Source organism: Cervus canadensis, chromosome 3, assembly GCF_019320065.1.
Source record: "Cervus canadensis isolate Bull #8, Minnesota chromosome 3, ASM1932006v1, whole genome shotgun sequence".
Classification (NCBI taxonomy): Eukaryota; Metazoa; Chordata; class Mammalia; order Artiodactyla; family Cervidae; genus Cervus; species Cervus canadensis.
The window spans coordinates 76,288,614-76,306,065 of NC_057388.1; the positions used below are offsets into that span (position 1 = coordinate 76,288,614).

The 17,452-nt window shown below is 38.1% G+C and overlaps 1 protein-coding gene across 4 annotated transcripts in view; it reads right to left on the reverse strand.

The window, feature by feature from the left end:
• Window positions 1-17,452, reverse strand: part of SUGCT (succinyl-CoA:glutarate-CoA transferase) — a 742,548-nt gene that overhangs the window by 534,871 nt on the left and 190,225 nt on the right. The window lies entirely within an intron of this gene.

The following is a 17,452-nucleotide window of genomic DNA, read 5'->3' on the forward strand; positions in this document are numbered from 1 at the left end:
TCCCTTCTCCTCCTGCCTTCTCTCTTTCCCAGCATCGGGTCTTTTCTACTGAGTCAGCTCTCTGCATCAGGTGGCCAAAGTATTGGAGGTTCAGCTTCAGCATCAGTCCTTCCAATGAATATTCAGGACTGATTTCCTTTAGGATGGATTGGTTGGATCTCCTTGATGTCCAAGGGGCTTTCAAATCACTGTTCGAAAGCATCAATTCTTTGGCACTCAGCCTTCCTTATGGTCCAGCTTTCACATCCATATATGACTACTGGAAAAACCATAGCTTTGACTAGATGGACGTTTGTCAGCAAAGTAATGTCTCTGCTTTTTAATATGCTGTCTAGGTTGGTCATAGTTTTTCTTCCAAGGAGCAAGCGTCTTTTAATTTCATGGCTGTAGTCACCATCTGCAGTGATTTTGGAGCCCAAGAAAATTAAATCTGTCACTGTTTTCATTGTTCCCCCATCTATTTGTCATGAAGTAATGAGACCAGATGCCATGACCTTAGTTTTCTGAATGTTGAGTTTTAAGCCAACTTTTTCACTCTCCTCTTTCACTTTCATCAAGAAGCTCTTTAGTTCCTCTTCACTTTCTGCCATAAGGATGGTGTCATCTGCATATCTGAGGTTATTGATATTTCTCCTGGCAATCTTGATTCCAGCTGTGCTTCATCTAGCCTGGCATTTTACATGATTTACTCTGCATATCAGTTAAATAAGGAGAGTGACAATATACAGCCTTGACGTACTCCTTTCCCAATTTGGAACCAATCCATTGTTCCATGTCTGGTTCTAACTGTTGCTTCTCGACCTGCATACAGGTTTCTCAGGAGACAAGTAAGGTTGAGATGTTAGCTTTTTTATTTTGCTGCTAACCCAAGAGGGAAACAACACTGAGTGGTTTGTATTTTCTGTTTCTCCTTCCACTCCACCCCTACCTTCTAAGAAGATGGCCAGAGCTTCTTCACTCCCTTGCCACAGGGAAGGCTGCAAGGCTAAACCAGAAGTGACCAGAAGAGAACCTCTCTTCCTGGCCAGAGTTTTCCAGAAGTCTTATGCTCCCTGGAGGAAGCATAAGAGGAGGCGCTGAGTTCGATGTGAGACGAGGATGAAGGTGCAGACAGGTGTGCAGAGCCGCCAGAGGAAGGAAAAGACTGCCCTCAGCTTAGGGAGCATTGAGGTCTGTGGAACCTCCAGAAAAGGGACCCACAGCTTCCCCCTTGCAGACTTCAGGAGGTTTTGTCTCCACAGAAAACAACAGCCAAGTGGTCTTACAAGCAAGGCGCTGTTCAAAGCACCTGAGCCAACCTAGGCCCCCACATACTAGGTGACGTGATCAGCCTGACACCATCAGATTTCAAGGGAAACTGGCTGGGAAGATAAAAGTAGATCCATTATGGGGCTAACTAAAGGGGCTTTGGATAGGCAGGAGAAGCTTCCTTCGGTGTCATAATGAGTGAGAATCATGGATGATAAAAACACTGCAATGTAAAGGACAGTCCTGCACCACAAAACTGTCCTAACCAGATGCCCTACACTCTGCCAACAAAAACCAGTAAATGATGGGCACCAAAGAGGAAATTAATTGGACTAAAAGACCAACAACTAAACAACAGAACACAATACTAAGGAGAGGCTATTTTTTCTTTTAAAGGGACTGCCCTAGCAGTTCAGTGGTTAAGACTCTACACTCCCAATGTAGGGTGTGCAGGTTCAATTCCTGGTCAGGGAACTAAGATCCCACATTCCACAGGTACAGACAAAAAATAAATTAATTAATTTAAAACATAAAATAAAAGAGCAAGGATTGCCCTCAAACACTGTTCTGTGTAACATCCCCATGATCTCACCCCTACAAGTTTGTGAATAAGAGAGGGACTCCCCTTAATACTGAGGCTGAACTCCCCTTCAAGAGGTGGGATGAAAGCTCAGAGTTGGATTTAAGTTGATCGAAAAACAAACAAAAAAAAGAAGTAACATGGCCATTCTTACACACTGGGGCTTATTCAGTAGATGGATATGCCCTATGTATGTTTCATTTTTAAGAATACAGTGTAAGGGGCTTTCTGAAAGCATAATAGGATCTCGCTCATCCTGTCTCCTTCAGGAATGTGTACTCCTGAAGATGCACTGCATCTTGTACTGTAATGGCTCTGAAGGTGACTCTCCAGACTGCATCGGCGTCCTAGTGCAATGAAGAAAAATCCAAGCCATCCTTCTGTCCCCAAGAGAACACCCATATTTCTTCATTCTGACTTTTTTATGAAAATGGCAGCAGTAATTATATTTTTAAATTTTTATTTTTAAACTATTTTATTTATAATCAAGAAAATATGGTTAAGCATCTGTATACACATCCATCCCACCTCACAATTGTTACATGTCAGAAGAAGGTTTGAAAGAAAGGACTTTGGCAATGCTATATAAAGTGACACATAATATTACTTCAGGAGAAATGTCCACACATCACCTTAAAAGTGAAGTAAACAACCACATGCATCTTTTAAAAAATAGAGATGTGAAGCATTTTCAATTTTTGTAGAAAATTAGTTGGAGGAAAGGAATAAAACATCACTTATGTAGCACCTACTCTGAAAGCAAAGAAAACCTTTACAGGATGTAATTAATCTTGACACCTGTTTGTTAAAAAGAAAGAAGGGGCAACATGATCCCTTTTGGGAGAAGCAGCACAAATTCAGATCGCTTGCCTCAGGCAGTGATTGGTGGAGATGGGGTTAAAGTCCTACATAAAGAATAAGACACCTGTTAAAGCCTAGTCTCTTACAAGCACTACGCCATTTTAAAAGATATCACTCATTGAAAAGTATGTACAAGGCACTATGCTTTAAATACTCTTCTTACTTAAATCTTGCCACAACCCAAAGAGGTAGATGTAATTTTCCTCATTGTACAACTGAAAAAACTAAGAGCAGTGGCATCAAGAAGCTTATACAAGAGCACCCAGCAAATAAGTACTGACCGACTTCCAACAAGGACTGCTGCTGGACTCAAAGCCCATGCTTCCAGCCGAGTCGTCTTTTTCTCCGTGTCCCCTTACACACAGTGAAGAGATGGTGTGCATTTCAGAATTAATACGGAGCATTCCTCGGAGCCATCAAGGACTCTAGCAGTGACAAAGTATGAACTGATAGGACTATTTCCAATTCACTTGAAATGTTATGATCATGGAAAAGAATCCTGGCTTTATATTCCAAGCTACTCATACTCTTCCCCTGTCATTAATATTAACACTAATCTTACCTTATTTGAAGGTGTTACTTTCTTAACATGTCTTTCCTGCCAGACTATAAGACTCTTGAGGACAGAAAAAGGGTCTATCTTCATTTACCACTAGTCTCAGCACCTAAGCACAATGTCTGGCACACAGTAGGCTCTCAATAAAACTTGGTTGAAGGACCGATTGAAGGGGCCATGGCAGCCTTATGAGCTAAGGGAAGAATGGCAAACAGGTGGCACCTGGCTAAGTAACACTTCATTGTCAACTGCTGGATCATGATTACTTGTAGAGAACCTATGGTCAAAGGAAATCAAGCAGGAGCAGAGAGCAATAGTAGGTAAAGCCCCACTGCCCTGCAAAGCCTTTGCAAATTCTTCCCCAATGGTTATCCCCCCAACCAAGGCATGAAACTCTCACACTTGACTTTTTCCATGTTCTGAACATCACACTTACTCCCATCTCTAGGATGCACATATTTATCTTTGTGTCACCAGCGTACCATAAAGCACCTACACATTCAACCTTTCTCTATCTTCCACCCAATGCACTTAGCATTGACCTATGGCCACTATGAGTTTATGCTCCTTTTATAATGGCTTTTCTGTATCCATAGTATTTATCCACAATCAAGCTGCAACTCATATTCCAAATGTATTTCCCACTATCCCTCTCTCCACCCATTTTGGTGTCATCTAAAGAGAACAACCTGCTGATGCCCTGACAACTTTCTTGCCTTTGCTCACACAGTACATTTTGCACCAGATACCCTTCATTTTCACATGTGAGTTCAGTTAAATTATCTTGTCTACCAGGAAGGCTTCACAAATTCATTGGAAATGGACATAACCCTTTCCTCATCTCAACTCCCTCATTTGATCTATAGTTTTTTGACAGACACAACTTGACTCTGTAAATTCAGTTATTGTTTTATATTCCCAACTAAACAGTAAGCTCCCTAAAGGCAAAGCCCACACATCATTTATTTCTTTATCTTCTATATCAGATAGCACAGGGCCTTCTACATAGTGTCTGCTTTATAAGTTAAGTGAATAAATGAATGAATAAAAAAGTGAAAAGAATTTTTTATTTGATAATTCTTATTCTTGAATCTGGCTTAATGAAAATTGCATTACTCATCCATACATCATAAATCCTAATTCAGTTTTTCTCATAAGCTAGCTATGAAATTCAGGCAAGTTACTCCATGGGTTCAAGTTTCCTCATGTGAAAAAAAGATGAACTACAGCTGATCTCTCAGGTCATTACAAAAATGTAAAAACATGACATAGTATAAAATATGTGGGTAATTCCAGAAAGAGGAAACACAATTCCCCTTACCTATGTCTAGTAACTTTCAGTCTTTCTTCAGAGCTCAACTCATCATCACTTTCACAGAGAAATTTCCCTGATGACCAGGGCTACATCAAATCCCTCCACATAATGCTCTTACAGCACCATAAACCTTCACTTTGCAGGATTTACCGTACTTATTTGTTTCTTTGATTATTTTTTAATTAAAGTCTATTCCTACTTATCCCATGTATATTCAGTAAAATGAATGAATGAGTGTAATCTTAGAATATATGGTTTTACAAAGCAAAACGATTTTTTTTTTCAGCAGTTCTCTTTGTTGTTATGTAATCACATATGTTTCAGCACTTAAATATTTTCTAAAGATGGGTGACCACAACTTCAATGAGGTAAAACAGTTCTCAAAGAACCTAGGTGTCATTTCAATCAGTTTATATGTTCAAAGAATATGGTCTCTGATAGACTTTTTTTTTTTGGTCATGCCAAGCAGCACGTGGAATTCTTAGTTTCCTGACCAGGGATTGAACCCACATCTCCTGCATTGGGAGCTCAGTTTTAACCACTGAACCACCAGGGAAATTCCTCTGATAGACTTATTTCTAAATATGAAATCTCTTTTATTTCAGCTCTTTCTTATTTTTATCTGTACTTTTTTTCTCCATTCTAAAGAAATTTATCTACTAAACAACTCATCACATGTGTTTTCTTGGATCATTAGTTAGGTAAAAATATCAATTTAGAGATTCTTTCTACGATATAGAAAGTAAACACCTCAGTATGAGCAGGAAAAACAAGAATGTTTCTTTGTAAACAGACATAATTTAATATTTGATTTTTTAATCAACAAACAGAAATTTAAAAGGTTTAAGAATTAAATATCAATGACATCATCTTTTATTATTGCAAATATTCAATGTGAATAATAAAAAAAAAAAGTCTAAAACTTATCTTCATGATAGAACTAATCCAAGCAGGAGGAAATAAAATCTGAAATGCTTCACTTGACGTAAACTTTTCAAACTTACTGGTTTCTTTTTCTTTATCCTATGAATATCTTAAATTTATACAAATATGTTTGATTTAATAAGCTAAAACATTTTATAACTGTCTAAGTCCACATAAACCATTACAGTTAGCACTATAATTATGAGTTAAAGGTATGATCTTAGACGCAAAGCCAAAGCTTTCTATCTTCTTCCATGTGCTCCTTTCTATACACTTGGGGAGTATTCCTTTCCATAAAAAGGAGAAACTGACTGAAACTAGTGACCCATGACCTCTTCCAATCCAATAAAGGAGAGTGCCAAATCCTTGAAAGGGATGTTCTCTCACGGGATGACACAGTATAAGCTAAGCTCACTTCCACCTTAAAATAGCTTTTCACTTTTTTAATCACATGTATAAACATGTGAAGGGTAAACCTACAGGCAATAAAATTCAACTTCTGACAACGTAATTCTGAAAGCCACTAGATCATGCAGGATTCTGAAAAAAACATATTCATTCTATCCAAAAAGCCACCTCATCCTGAAACAGGATACATAGAGATACAAGGAAAAAAAAAAAAAAACCACTAAAGACCAGTGCTTACTTTTTCAAATATCTTAGGAATTTTTTGAAAAGTAAAAACAGCAGTATTACATAAGAATAGATACACTATTAAATAAGAATTATCACACTCAAGAAATTTTTAGAGTTATATATAGACATCCCTCCCACCTTGATGGTAGGAACTGTAATTACACCAGTTCTGTGTAGTCAGCAACACTTGGCATGATGTGTTATAAGTTCATAAACTCCTTCTAAAATAAGTGTCCAATGAAACAAATATAAAATACATATAGAGCACAAATGATTGACATGAAAAAAAGACTACTCATCATTTGGTTACTTAACTAAGCCTGACATTTTTCCAGATGTAGTTATTTGGTTTGATGGGATTGTTCTATGTTCACTTGCTTCTGATTTTTAATGATTAGAATTTTTAGTACAGTGGGAGAGACGGGGGTGGGTGATATGACATGGACTTTTCAATATATTCCTTATCAAGGTATTAAATTTTACTACATCCATACTAGCTAGGATGGGTCTAGAGTGTCTCCTGAGACATAGAAACAATCTCATCCACACTGATTTGGAAATTACTGAATTTTGTATTTTTTCTGAACAACCAGTCAACAAATGTAGGTTTTGTTTCTTTTTTTACAAAAGCAAAAATGGCCAAGTTTTACGGACCATTTTTTAAATAATTGGAGCTTTGAAAAACAAAGCTGTAAAGGTTTCATAATCATATTTTAATATTTTACCAATGTGAACAAAAGGTCAAAGTATTATAAGACCTGGGGGAAAAAGTCTAAATAATACAACTGTCTTATCCTGCGTGAGCTAAAAATACAATTACATATTATCAAAAGTTTCTTATTACTATTATTACCACTACTATTACCACTCTTATTCTAGCCAGCTACATTCAGGTGCAGAGACCTATAGCATAATACTATCATAAAAGTCAATTGACTCTTTTAGAACCAAAGGAGTCAGTGAACCGAAAGAGGTAAAAGAAAATGGATTCTATCTCTCATTCTTCTCAATGCATTCTACCATACTCTACCTACTGAGAATAGATATTAATACATCTTTCGTGCAGATAGCATTGTTTCAGTAGCACAAACTAAGTGTGATCACAGTAAGCAACTGGCCTTACTAATTGCAAGCCAGAAAAGAAAGGCTATACACTGATTTCTCTAAAGCCAAAATTTTCATTTCATGGACATTTACTATTTATTTTAAAGTAAATAATTCTATGTCATTTTAGGAGAAGACAGTAAAAAGAAAGAAGTGAGGTCATAAAAACTCTACCCCTCCAAACCTAATAAAACAAATGCAAAAAGGAAAGAGTCAAAAAAGAAAGAGGGAGAAAATGAAGTTGTAGAAACAAAGTTTTGTATAATATTGAAATTGTGTGCTCAGTGACTCAGTCATGTTTGACTCTTTGCAACCCCATGGACTGTTGCCCATCAGGATCCTCTGTCCATGAAATTTTCCAGGCAAGAATACTGCAGTGGGTTGCCATTTCCTTCTCCAGGGACCCTTCTCCACCCAGGGACTGAACCCACATATCCTGTGTCTCCTGCATTGCCAGGCGAATTCTTTACCTCTGCATCACCTGGAAAGCCTCAATATTGAAATTAAGTTAGTACTAACATGAAGTAGATTTTTAAATTAATTTTTTATTGGAGTATAGTTGCTTTACAATATTGTGTTAGCTTCTACTGTACAGCAAAATGAATGTTACATGTATGTTAATACATATGTCCCCTCCCTTTCGAATTTCCTTCCCATTCAGGTCACTACAGTGCATTAAACAGAGTAATATGAACTACATTTTAATAAGTTAAAACACTAATTGCAGTCCCCAGGGTAACCACCTAGAAAATAACCCAAAAGAATATAACATTTTTTAAGGAATGAAAAAGGAACACTAGAAAATACCTATTTAACAAAAGCCATATGTTTAGAAAATGCTTCTTCAACCAAATTGTTCAAATTCAGGCTTTTTAAAAAATACCGTACTTATGCCATACTCATCCGCAGGATGAATTCAGTCCATGGAACACTCATTCGGTTTGAGACATCCCTGGTTCTGCACATCTAGATTTTGCCTTTCCTTTAAGGCTTTCAAGTCTATTTCTCCCATTGAAATTGTGATGATCTGGGCCTCTGTCTCCACTTGATGATAAGAACATGGAACCAGAAGCTTTGGGATAAATCCATTTGTTCATCTATGATTTAAGGAAATTAATATCTCTGGACCTTAGCGTCATCTATAAAATGAAGACAACACCTACTTCACAAGGTCATTTTGAATGTTGACTCAGAAAATACAAGTAAAAAGAATCATACAAATATTAATTCAGACTATAAGTGTTGATTTTCCTAATCCTCATCCCAGAAAGTGGCTCTTGCTCATGAGCTAAATTAATATTCCTCTTTTCTCAGTCCTTTATATGAGCACTTGCCCAGCAAAGTGCCTAACACACTTTATTAATATTTTGCCTTATGAGTTTATATATCCCTAAGTATGGTGCCGTGTAACTTGGTTGCTTCACTAAGAATTTCAAGTCTTACTTCACAGCAAAAAAATATATACATATATTAGCCAGAAAATCTTTGTATTTGACCAGTACAGAAGAGGTCCTAGTTTTATATGCCAATAAACTGCAGATATAAAACAATTTATGTAAGTATCTTGCACCTACTTGTACGAACTCCTTATGATAATTAATTGAACTTGCAAACACTTTTCATCTACAGAATGTGTGACACATCCTCACAGATTTCTATTACTCCTGTCACTGAGTCATTTCTATGAAAAACCGAGTTATCTTGTCAAAACCTCTGATAATACTTTCCAAAAGTAATGTGCTACAAACAGAATGAGTCAAAGACAAATCACCTGCTTATCTCTGCTCTTATTTACAAAAATAAACTGGCACTCAACTTCCAAAATCAAGGACAACCAGAAATACACACATATAGACAAAAGGAAGTTCTCAGTATCTTCCAAATTTGAATTAAAGGACTTTCTTTAATATCCCTTCTTTAGGAATACACACTCTCCCACTGAAAATTCTCATATATCAAATGAGTATCCTCAAAGTATGAGGGTATTATTAACTTAAAAGTAATTTTTAAATCTCATAATTCTCTTCAGGGATAAAATCTATAAAGCTTTAGGATTATTTTTCACTGATCTAAATTTAATATAAATCTTATTCTATTATAGCAAAGTGGAAAACTATAAAATTAAATATCTGTATTTCTAGAATCTTCAATTTCTCCACACAAAGTAAAAGAAGAAAAAAAGCTTTCTAACTTTAAATCACACCATCTAGGAATTTATAGTATCACAGTTTTACTCCTTTGGACTTGACTGGTACTAATTTTTACTTATGAATTCTCTGAAATTATTTATTAATAGCAATAATTATTACTATGATACACAATTAAGCCACATGATATGTTGTTTACATGCAGTATAAACCTTGATTCCTAGATTTTGCTTTTGCAAACTAATAATCCTCTGTGTGTACTATGCTATGACTTCTTTTATGAAAAATCAATGTGGATTTGAGATTATAAATTCTTAGAGCACAGTATATCTAGATTACCTGCATTGGAACTGTTAAGGTTATTTGATCAAGTACATATCTGTTCCTCATAGTCACATTTGTTCTTGTGTTTTAGCCAAATATTAACTTTTCTTGTAAATAAGAGCTTTTCATAGAATAGTCCCTTCTCTTAGAAGCATTCTCTGTGATCTTTAGGTTTTTCTTTAAAGGCTTATACAGATGTATGGTTTATTTGTCCAAATAATTTTACAGATTTTTCCACTGAATTAAAAAATTAATTCTACTAAGAGTTAAAATAACATTAAAAGGGTGTTTTCCAGCTGAGAAATATATATGTCCCAGGAAAACAGAAGAAGCAAAACTATGGAGGATATCCCTATACACATGATAAATAATGTACAAAGATACATGTACATGTAGAGCTTATTCATATTACTGTACAGCAGACACTAACACAACATTGTAAAGCAACCACACTCCAATAAAAAGGTTTTTAAAAAAGAGCTCACAAGAAAAAAGTGCTTAAGACCAGCCATGGCAGAATTTTAAAAATCAGATTAATGCACTTAGTGTGGAAATAAGAGAAAAATACAAAAAGAGTTCATTATTCAGGGTGTTTCAACAGCCAGTTTTACTCATCAATTGCAAAGTGCTTTCTGAACATTAATGAATTAAAGATGTAGTGTCTAAAATGTGCAGGATGTTTTGTAATGGCCTCGACTGTCTTCAAAATTTCAGATGACTAATAAGAGACAGACACCTGACAGATGATGTTACAAAGACTGTCTCCATGTGACTCTGTCAGCTCTTTAACTCTTAGTTCATTATGGGACTTGTAAGAAAACAGGAAGAGCATCAGAAAAATAAAACCCCAAAACAAAACCGTACATAAAAACCTCAAGTCAGTAAGACCGCGTCAAAAACATACACACAGCCTGGGGTCTTATTGGAAGGATGTGTTGCATAATCTTGATTTTTTTTTTAAAAAGCACATTGTACTTCTTAACTATACTTATTTTAACATACATATATACACATCCTCAAGCAAATAATTGTTTCCTGTTTACTTAAAAGAGTTATGAAGAATTTCCTGTGAACATGATTTTTAAATTAGGGAGGAGAAGATCAGAAGATTTTCTTCTTCTTATACCTCAGGAAATAAAATGGACTTTTTATTTATTTTTTTTTTAATTTTTTTATTAGTTGGAGGCTAATTACTTCACAACATTTCAGTGGGTTTTGTCATACATTGATATGAATCAGCCATAGATTTACACTTATTCCCCATCCCGATCCCCCCTCCCACCTCCCTCTCCACCCGATTCCTCTGGGTCTTCCCAGTGTACCAGGCCCGAGCACTTGTCTCATGCATCCCACCTGGGCTGGTGATCTGTTTCACCATAGATAGTATACATGCTGTTCTTTTGAAACATCCCACCCTCACCTTCTCCCACAGAGTTCAAAAGTCTGTTCTGTATTTCTGTGTCTCTTTTTCTGTTTTGCATATAGGGTTATCATTACCATCTTTCTAAATTCCATATATATGTGTTAGTATGCTGTAATGTTCTTTATCTTTCTGGCTTACTTCACTCTGTATAAGGGGCTCCAGTTTCATCCATCTCATTAGGACTGGTTCAAATGAATTCTTTTTAATGGCTGAGTAATATTCCATGGTGTATATGTACCACAGCTTCCTTATCCATTCATCTGCTGATGGGCATCTAGGTTGCTTCCATGTCCTGGCTATTATAAACAGTGCTGCGATGAACATTGGGGTGCACGTGTCTCTTTCAGATCTGGTTTCCTCAGTGTGTATGCCCAGAAGTGGTATTGCTGGGTCATATGGCAGTTCTATTTCCAGTTTTTTAAGGAATCTCCACACTGTTTTCCATAGTGGCTGTACTAGTTTGCATTCCCGCCAACAGTGCAAGAGGGTTCCCTTTTCTCCACACCCTCTCCAGCATTTATTGCTTGTAGACTTTTGGATAGCAGCCATCCTGACTGGTGTGTAATGGTACCTCATTGTGGTTTTGATTTGCATTTCTCTAATAATGAGTGATGTTGAGCACCTTTTCATGTGTTTGTTAGCCATCTGTATGTCTTCTTTGGAGAAATGTCTGTTTAGTTCTCTGGCCCATTTTTTGATTGGGTGATTTATTTTTCTGGAATTGAGCTGCAGGAGTTGCTTGTATATTTTTGAGATTAATCCTTTGTCTGTTTCTTCATTTGCTATTATTTTCTCCCAATCTGAGGGCTGTCTTTTCACCTTACTTATAGTTTCCTTTGTAGTTAAAATGGACTTTTTAAAATCATCTTTTCAAATATCAGCACAATATTGAATGCGCTCTCTAAGCAGTGACTAGTAAAATGCTAAGGAACGGCCTTTAACGACTGAAAACATCTTCTAAAAATATTAAATTTAATGAATCTCTGGTGCATAGCTGAGATTTCTTTGTAATACTTTTAAACAATGTGTAATGTTTTGGCAAGTTCCCAAAGCCATTAATTTAGCTGGAGTAGAGAAAACAAAATGTAACAAATTTGTCTTCTCTATATTTTAAATAACTCTTCAGAAGTTAAAGTGTACGGGAAATCATGCTTTGCCTTCATCTGACTTCACAGCTGCATTCCTTAAAATCCATTATTGATTTTCTTTTGTGTAGTAACTTTTCCAACTCTTCCCTCACCTGGCATCACCACTATCTATGTGCTCACCAGCTGTAGGAGAAATCAAAATAACAAATCAAACAAAGCACTGAATGCAGCGCATTAATAAAAAAGAGAGAGAGTTCCTGTCTCTTCCTGTGTATTTAACTTCTGTAGTCAATAAAAGTAACAAATCAACATTTACCGAACAGTTATGATTTGCAGCAATAAACCTTGTTCAAGTAATAAAAAGAGAGTGACAGAGTCACGAAGACATAGAGAGAATGCAAATTGAATAAGTCACAGCTGAGAACTGGTCAAATGGAATCTTCTTTTCTGGTAATTTTTTTCTAAATGTTCATAACAATGAAGATAATTAGCATAAAATAAAAGTTCATGGTCTTTTGAGCTGGGACTGTCTAGTTTCCGGCCATTTGTTCCATTAGTCCCTGAGCAAGTCATGGAACTTCTCTGAACATCACCCTGTAAAGTAACAATAATACATCTTGCACAATGTGACTGAAAGTTCATTAAGATGAACTGTTTAACACACTATGTGCAGTAAATTAACACTAAGCTTGTTATTCTTAGTTTAAAGCATGTAGAGCTCACATTTTTTACATGAGTGCAAATTATAGCTGAGGTACTGTATAAAAATATTTTTCTTATTAAAAACTAATATACTTAAATTGTTGAAATATTTAGAAAATCTCAAGAAGCTAAGAACATGTGTACAGAGAGGAGCGCCTCTCAGAGTCCCACAAATCTCCCCTGAAGACTCATTCCACCCTCAGGGATTTCTCACAATTATCAGCACTACAGATTCCAGGAGCATCACTCTGTACACAGTTTTGCAACTTGCTTTATGTGTTTCAATGTGACGTGCTTTTTAAAGTTAGCACTGAAATGCAAAAAGAAGTAAGAATGAATTTACATAAAATAAGAAGAAAGTAAGATATGCAAAGAAAATAGCATTGCCAAAAGCAGAGATGCCGGAGGGAAGATGGTATTTTCAGGACATTAAATTTGTCCTATATGGCTCCTCTGCTACAGAGAATGGGTCAGGGGAAAAGGGAGCCTAGAAAGGAGGCAGGGACGGGTAGTAGAAGAATTCATTTGCCATGCTGAGGCTTTTAGACCTCATAACCTGTTGGTCAGGGCATGAACTCTGGCACTAAATTGAGCTGAGTTCTAGTTCCAGGTACATCACTAACTGGACCTTGGGAAAATCGCTTAACCTCCTTAAGTTTTGGTTTACCATATTTGTTAAACAGGGATGATAGCATGTATAAAAGAATTTCATCACTAAACAGTCAATTCTTATTTGCAGTAGTTATATTCTATAAAGTTGCAGCAAGCACTAAATTACAAAATAACTGTTCTGGGTGAAATACAGGGCTAGGTTTCTAAGAGCTTCTGGTCACAATATTTTTATCACTACATTGATACATAGCCTTGTTATATGTGTGTTTCTGTTTAAAGACACCTTATTTAAAATGCATTACCAAATCGTTAGTATTGAACTCGCGGTCAACAGTGCTATCAGTCATGCATGAATGAAGCTTATCTAATACATGTATTTTCTCTGTAAGTCACAAGCTTCTTGTATTTGGGAACACAGTAACACCACACAGCACTTCAGCACTATACTTGGGGTCCTTGTTTTTAAACAGCAAAGTCACAAGAAAGAACACAAATGTGAAAACCACAATAATAAATAGACCACTGGACGAACACTAGGTTACAGGATGAGAGCTAACACAAGAAGGCAGGGCGTCACTGGGTTTGACCTCAGCTGGGAACATGCCTGATAGGTGACACTTCTGCTCTGTGCGCAAGTGACCATGAAAGCAAGAGAGTGTTGACTGAGGAATTACAAACACATTTTAGCAAGTAGGCAAATTCACAGTACAGAGTCCATGAATAATGAGGGTTGGCTGCATATAGAAACACTAAGAAATAGTCCATAAATATTTATCTTATTTGTCAGAAGGAAATGCTGAAACCTTCTGAGCTGGATGGTGACACTCATATTTTTGGTACAGAAGGAAAACTTTGAGGAGCCAGAGGAGGCAGAGAATAGCTAAGGGCAGGAGAGAAGAGAGAGATTTCACAGAATTTCAGTGGTACAGTCAATACCTGGTAAGGATAGGGGAAGTAGAGGAAAAGAATTCAAGACTGACCACAATGTTTCTGGCTGGGGCAACTCAGTAAACAAAGGAAAAAAATTCAGAGAGAGTACCAAAAGGAAACTGGATCTTTAAAACTGATCCTTCCCTGACTTCCCTTCCTAGCTACCTCTTCTAGGTGCCCTTTTCTAATTAAGCTGAGGGGAAAGGAGGCAAGTGTGATAGGACAGCTTTCTACTATTCAGCTCTGGTGTGCCTGTGAGAATCAACCCCAGAAGTTGATCAGAAGATCAGTTGATCAAAAGATCAGAAGCTCCATTCCCACTAATGGGCAGAGTTCGGTATTTGCAGACTGCCTAAATTCAGGATCCAAGGTACCCAGACTGTGTTACCTTCCCTGCTCCCAGTTTAGCTGCAGTATCCTGTGTTTGCACAAACAATGTCACATGTTGCAGGAACCACGTGTCCCTAAACTGAATTTCTGTCACCTGTCCAAAATATCACAGTCCAGTGCCCCACTGGGACATATAGCCTGGCCATGAACCATCTTAAACCAGCAATTAAGCTGAAATAATACTAGATATCTCCAGTTTCTTTCATCCTTTCAACAAACTTCACCAGTTCCCAACATAAATACTCTCACAATTCATAGGAGCCTAGGGGTCTATTGCAAACAGCTGACTAATTAGAAAAGGCCCTGATGCTAGGAAAGACTAAGGGCTGGAGAAGAAGGAGGCGACAGAGGATGAGATGGTTGGATGGCATCGACTCAATGGACATGAGTTTGAGCAAACTCCGGGAGATAGTGATGGATAGGGAAGCCTGGCATGCTGCAGCCCATAAGGTCACAAAGAGTCAGACACAACTGAACAGAGTAACTGAACAACAATAACAAGGGTCTATTGCAACTGATCCTTGAGGTCATAATCCTTAGGGCCACTTGAGTCCCTGCTGACCTCCATCCAATACTCCTCCTCCTCCATCTACTGCCACTTCCTGCCCACTATAATTGGAGAGATATTAAACTCAAATTGGATTTAACTTTTCTATCTCTCTTAAATAATACGATGGAGGCTGATGTCTGTCCATCCCCCTTCTGAGAGACCAGAACTGCTGCAGAATCATTTCTTGGAACAGCCCTACCTCATCTCAACTTCCTTCTCTCTGTGGCTGAGTGTAGCATTCCGTGAGTGGCCAGATGCAAATGTATATAAAATAGTAAGACAATTCAGGCCAAACTTGCAGTATGGACATGTGAAGTCAGGACTAGAATAGACTAACAGCGTAAATGGGAGTTAGTTTCTTCAGGAAGAACTCAACTGAGAAGCTGTTTTCTTTCCACAAAAGCCAAAGAAATATAATAGTCTATTACCGAAATGCAAGTTCATGTGCCGGACACAGAGTGAGGCCAAACAATACCAAAGTGTCAGAGTTTGGAGCAGAGAAAGGTTTATTGAGGTTCATACAAGGAGACAGGTGACTCACACCTTAAAAACCTCAAACTCCTTGAAAGCTTTAGGCAAAGCCCTTTTCTAGAAAAGGTGAGGGAGGGACATGGTGAGTTGTTGCATACTTCTTCATACTTGAGGTCAGGTCACGGTCAGGTAATGATGTTTGTATAAATCTCCACCAAACAAATGCTACTCTCTGTTCTGACAAGAAAGGGCAAGGTCCCCAAGCTCACTTCCACCCTCTGAGATCCAGGTTCTGGCTAAGAGGAGGCAGATCTCAGTTGGCAGCTTCTTCAGAGCCAGGTTCCCAGACCCTGCCCAGCTGTCATCACTGAGGGAGCCAGTTGCCCAGGACCCATCTAGCCCTCAGGCTCCTCAGGCCGCCCAAACAGCTTGGGCCAAGTCCTTCAGGCTGTGACTCAGCCAGGTTGTCCCTTCCATTAGGTCACAGAGGTAGGGATAGGGTAGAGGTTTACCGTTGCCTCAAGGCCTGGGCCCAGTCAGTGGACAGCCTTGGTGAGGGCTCTGGAGCTCTGCAGGACACAGACCCCAGCCTGTTCCCTGGGCCCCTCCCTCAGCTCACCCACTGGTCCAAGGCCAGATGAGCTGGAGGACCCCAGGTAGAAGGCCGGGATCCAACTCTTACCTTACTCTCCGCCTGACAGCCATCACTCCACCAACCATCGGTTGAATCTCCGACTAACGGTTGCTCACTGACAGTTGGCTGCTTGTGGGCGGGGCCCACTGCAGCTCTGACCAATGGCTAAGCAGGACCATTAACGTCTATTCATTGACAGTTGGTTGCTTGGGGGAGGGGCTCACTGAGGTGCCAACGAATGGCCAAGGAGGACCAGTAACAGTCCTGTAGTAACCACTGCCTAGTAACAGGGGTGCGAAGGGGGCTTTAATGGGGCACAGCAACAGCAGACCCCCCAAGGTCTGCACTCAGCCATGCTCTGTTACACACTCTCCTCATCCTCCACCCCATCTCCAAAACAAAGAGCGAAAACAGTTACAAAAAGCATTTTGCTGAGTTTTCCAAGGAACTGATTCCCAAATACTGCTCTGCAGTGCAGTGTTAATACGGAATATGAACTACCTGGAGAACTCATTAAGAATACAGACACTAACCAAAAGTTCTAATTCAGTAAGCCTAAAACCCAGGAATTTTCATTTTAAAAAGGTCTCCAGATGATTTTGAAAATCAGCCAAATTGGAAAAATAAACTTCAATTTTATGGTTGCCTAGTTTTGAGTAGTGGTAATCGATACTAGCTTCAGCGATTGATACGTGGCCAGTGAGGAGAAGGTCTGAACTTGAGGCAACTGCAGATAATCATATTGGTCCCAGTATAAGATAAACATTCCAATCAGATAGGACAAGGAAGGAATATGAAACTCAGAATACAACCAATCAAGGACAAAGGGTCCATTTGCTTATCCATTCATTTATTTTTTTTTCAAGAAAATATGTACCAAGAACCCACTGTATACCAGACTCGGTACTATATGTGGAGGATACAAGAATAAACAAAACAGGTCCAGATCTTGTTCTT